Here is a 5,169-nt window from a genome sequence, read left to right as displayed (position 1 = left end):
ATTTTCATGTCATTCTCACTCTATTTACTTGTTCATCCTAAATTATTGTTTTAGTTTATGTTAATAGTTATTAATGTCTTTTAGTTTATAATTTATCATGATTTGTGAGTAGCTATTCTTTGGGAAGGGTTTGAAATGTAACTCCCCCAAAATCCATACACGTATAAACTACGTCGCATCGACTTTGGGAGTGTTACCACCGGGATGAAACACAAGGCTTATTGAAATGAAACGTTTAACTTAAATCATTATTATGAAAACTACTGCAGCGAAAATAAAATGTTTACCTATAACTCAGGAATCATCAACAACCCCTTTTTATTTAAACCACAAACTAAGTAAATCATAATAGTTCTATAATCTTTAACCAAAACGTTTTAAAGTTTAAAGACTAGAGAATATCCCCCGTATGCTCAATCTCATGCAGCGACACCAGCACACCTAGTCTGCTCCCCATTGTAGCATTAACGGTTCATCATAGTCAACAAAAAAAGACAATAACAAACAATCAGTTATGGTGAGTACGTAATAAAACATCGAGATAATATACAAAGCATAATCAAGACAATAAGAAATGTTCCTAGACATGATACTACGATAGTATTACATTCATTACTTTTATATTTTAGTTGGCAGCGAACGGGCACCGTCATCTTACTAGAATCATACGGGCTACTTAATCCTTAATAGACAACTTGGTATATTAGATGAAATGGAAATACGGTTTCGTTCCGTCCCGCATCCATCACCTTAGTATGCATACCACCCCCAAGATCGTACGGAACCTTCCGCCTACTTGAGTTATCAAAATTCATAAGGACACTATTGTCGTCACAGTAGGCTTGCGTAGGAGTATAGAACAAGTCCCACACTCCCCCCCACTGTTCATCACTTGTAGGGAGTCCAACTACAGGATTATTGCCAAAATCCTTTCTTAGTATTGTCCATTCACACCACATTATACATATAATCATCTAATGTTATTTCTTAAATACATACATTGTTGAATTCTTTAATTCTTGTAACATCCTTGTTACACCATTAATCAAAGGATACCAAGCCAACATTTTTCATGCTTGTGATACGATAGAACTACGCATTTAAATAACAATGCAATCCAATTCAAAAGTCATACAATCAGGAAATACATACAGATTTCCAATCTATCTCATGCCACCAAACAATCTCATCAATCACAATCATACGATTGTTCCCTATCATGATTCTAGGTTCCAATGAACGAATTCATAACCTAACATGATACTAACATATGCAACTGAACTAGTATGCGTACGTACCTTGTAACGAAGAATCATCGCTGAATATTGAAACGATTCGCTTATGAAATTGGGACCTAATCAAATAATGAAATATTTCAGTGCTACGTCCTTGATAAATTAGCATAAAATAACGTGACTAACTATATAAGACTTAGTGTTTCGGAATATAAAAGTAACTACTCTTTTTGTCCACTTCTTTTTTCATAACTCTATTGAAACTAACATCTTTTAAGAATCAATAACTATGTGGAAGATCTTATTTTAGTTAACTTATACTATACTCATTCATAGTGCCAAAACTTAACCCACTATACATAGGTATAATTTTTAAAACAAAATTGAGAATTAAAAATGACCTAAGAACTAATAGTGTACTCAATAAATTAATTTCTTTAACTTTTACTATATTACCTTTACAACTCCACTTAAACTAACATATCCTAGTACTACCAAAATCAGATTTGAATAACAATATTATTATAACATTACAACTATAACTAATAATCTGACTTCTTTTACTAACTTTATACCTTACCTAATTTACAAAGCCTAATCAGATTTACAACTTACATCAGCTTACAAAAACAACGACGCTCGTACAAAAACAATGACGCTCGAACCTTCGAACCACCGCACACTCGCACACACAGCGTTGTACACTTGCCCAGCACTGCCCTCGACCACTTCGCACCCTTTCGCACAACTCGCACAACTCGCACAACTCGCACCACTTTGCACGCCCTCGCACCACTTCGCACGACTCGCCGCCTTCGCACGCTCGACGCCTTCGTTTTCACACAACCCTGCAGCATACTCGAGGTTGCCGACGGTTCAGGGAAAAAGAAAGGAGAAGAGGGTCGAGGGAGGAGACGGGAGGAGAGAGAGAATTATTATGAGGGAGGAAAAAAAAGGGCTGAGTAAGGGTTAGGGTTTTTTATTCTTTTAATTTTTTTCTCTTCTTTCTTATTTATAGGGTGACAAACTTATGTCTAATAGGATTTGTTCCCAAATCAACTTCCTATTTCTTAGGTATGTTAAGTAGGTTGCATAGTTAAGTTATAATTGTAGGTTTACCCAACTGTATTTTTTTTTCAAATAACATTAAAATACTTTTTGATTATTTTCTTTATATTTTCTTATTTATAAAGAATAACCCCCAAAAATACAGAGTTTTACATGAAGTCATTGATAAGTTCATGAACCTCTAAATCCAACATTAGGTTTTTACTTGGGATAATTTTGGTTAATTCATTTGGCGTTTTCATGAATGTTCGTGTGATTGGCCAACATTGGAGCATAATTTAGGTACCCTTAGTGAAGGATCGAAAGATAAAGTTAAGGGGTTACGTCTAATCAATTATTAGGCGTAAAGAACCATAAGAATAGAGACTACGTAGTCCAAGGGACTTAGTTTTCTTGTTTATATTCATCACGTTAATGGATATGCTTGGTTCAATGCCTTAGCCATGAGAATAGATCTTTGGTAAGATACTAGGTCAATCTAGCTAGCTCGAGAGAGTAGTTAGAGTACCAATGGATGAATAATTTCCCTCAATTGATCCTCATTAATAATTCCTATTTTGATTGCTTGGTTTATGAACGAGTTAATTGATGGATGTCTCCTTTCCCAATATTATTTTTCTTATTTTATTTTCGTTCATAAATCTTTTAAAAAAAAGATAGACCTAGCCTAGCTTAATAGAAATCAATACTTATTGGAGTTTCCCTTAGTATGTGTGGATTCGACTCTTTGCTTTCCCAATTTTGTGTAGTTTAGGTTATTTTTGACGTGTTTACAAGGAGCGGGTCATTAATTCACCTAGGTGACTTTATTTAGTTGTTTTAACTTGGAGTTATTTTCTTAGTACTCCCTATGTTTTATTATCCTTCTCACTTGGAATCTTGACATTATTCATACCTAGAGAGAATCTTCTCAATTTTTTAAATTTATAAGAAAAATATTTCGGCAAACACAAAAACGAGATGGAAGTAGTAGCTGATTAGCAATAGCAGCAATCACATCAGCTCAATGTAGTGTCGGCTTATAGTAGCAGCAACGATGGCGGCAGATGGTTCTGATGCAATAGTATTATGTCACAATAGCATGTAGTTTTGAGAGAGAGAGAAATGAAGGCAGCATATAAACAGAGGAGGAGAGACAGTTGGAACGATGAACCAATCAACTAAATTAGGATTTTTGGGTTCTTTTTTATTACTCGAATCACAATATTATAAGTATAAAAATGCGAGAAGGATTAAAAGAAAGTTGGGGTCTTGGTTTTTCATTTAGCAATATACTGATTATTCGACAAATTATCAGATAATGTATGAAATAAAAAAAAGTTGCATGGATGAATGGTCGAAATCATGTTGATCTTGGTAGAAATAAGCTTAATTATTTTTTAAAATTTTGTTACTTTTTGGAGTTTAGAAACAGAATGAATGTGGAGAAGGGAGATGAAGGATGCGACAAGGGGCAGTTTTAGCGAAGAGAGATGTAAATTGAGCTAAGTGACAAGAAAAATCTAGCAGCGATGGCGAAACAAAATACAATGGGAGAAGAGGAGGAATGTTGAGTTTGATTTTTTTTTAGCTTGGTAATCTTCTCTACGCCTGTGAGGATGATAAAGGAGCGTGATTTCAATATTTCATGACAATAAGACACTAATTTGCACATGGAGCCACACAGGGAGAAGAAAAAGAACGCATTGCTTTTCTTTTTCTTTTCTTTTTTTCAAATGTGCAAAAATTGTAAATTCATATTATAAGCAAAAATCTGGACATCTGGTGGTGGAAAAAATCTCGGCAATTTACTTGACAACACCAATGATTTTGTTGATGTTGGTGAGAAACTCAATGACCGAAGTGCCCCATTGTTTTTACCTAATTTGTTGAACATATTTATGAACCTAAAGTAATAGTCAACATAAATTTGTTGATGTTGTTGTAGTAGCAGTTGCTAATGATGATGAGAAACAATACATTTGGTGTTATTGCAAAGATAGTGATGCTTCATTTGATATGGATTTGGCTGCATCGCCAAGATTTCTGCAAAGATATGGAAACATCATAAAAAACCAAAGGAAAATAAGTTATTATGGATTTCAAGAATTACCCTGATCCTCCTTCACTATTCAAACATGGCAAGTGAAAAACGATATCAACTATTTTTTCTTATTCGACTCCCGAAAATTCTTATTCACTCAAATTTGTCGATATAAAAGATATGATTTAGAAATTCGTTCCTTTTGAGATGTGTAACATTAAAATAATTTTTACTTTCATTGAAAGTTTGCCAATTTTAAGGTAGGGTTTTGCTACTGAAAACATGCAAAGGAAAGAATGTGAAGATGTAGAGACAAAAATATAGGAATTTGTAAGCCTCTTGGATTTGACCTCTAAATATAAGGTTACTCGTTTTCATTTTTTTTCAATAATTAAGCAAAATTATTGATCAAAGTTGAGTCGTACATGTCTCTATTTTGTTCACCTCAATTTTAGTCCATATAGGAAAAGATGGTTTCAAATAATGTCTAATAATACTACCTACCATCATATGCATGACAACACGAGTATATTACACTTTTTGGAAAAAGCTAAAATGATATGAGAGGTAGATTCTTGGTTTCCCATAACATACATTATGCTCTTAATCTATGAGAACAAGAAGATTTAATATGAGAAATTTTGCTAGTCAAAATATCACACAAAAAGACGGAAACCTATACGTTTTCTTTTATGTGCTAAACCTGATATTTGTGTGGTAAGGGGGGTAGATAGAAAATTGACATGTATCAAATCAAAAGGTTATTTTAATATGAATGTTAGAAATCAAATTAGAAATGTTACGAATCAAAAAGAGGTGGCAGCAAAAAGGTGATTATAGTAG

At 33.6% G+C, this 5,169-nt stretch overlaps 1 long non-coding RNA gene across 1 annotated transcript; it reads right to left on the bottom strand.

The window, feature by feature from the left end:
- Positions 1 to 317: 317 nt before the first annotated feature.
- Positions 318 to 2,257, bottom strand: LOC125493985 (uncharacterized). Its single transcript, XR_007270342.2, has 3 exons — positions 1,851 to 2,257; positions 1,299 to 1,354; positions 318 to 446 (listed from the first exon to the last, which is right to left on the bottom strand). It is a non-coding gene; the product is annotated as an uncharacterized LOC125493985 (long non-coding RNA).
- Between the last annotated feature and the right edge of the window lie 2,912 nt (positions 2,258 to 5,169).

This window comes from Beta vulgaris, chromosome 5, assembly GCF_026745355.1.
Source record: "Beta vulgaris subsp. vulgaris cultivar EL10 chromosome 5, EL10.2, whole genome shotgun sequence".
NCBI classification, from domain to species: domain Eukaryota; kingdom Viridiplantae; phylum Streptophyta; class Magnoliopsida; order Caryophyllales; family Amaranthaceae; genus Beta; species Beta vulgaris.
This window is presented reverse-complemented; position numbering and strand designations above follow the sequence as displayed.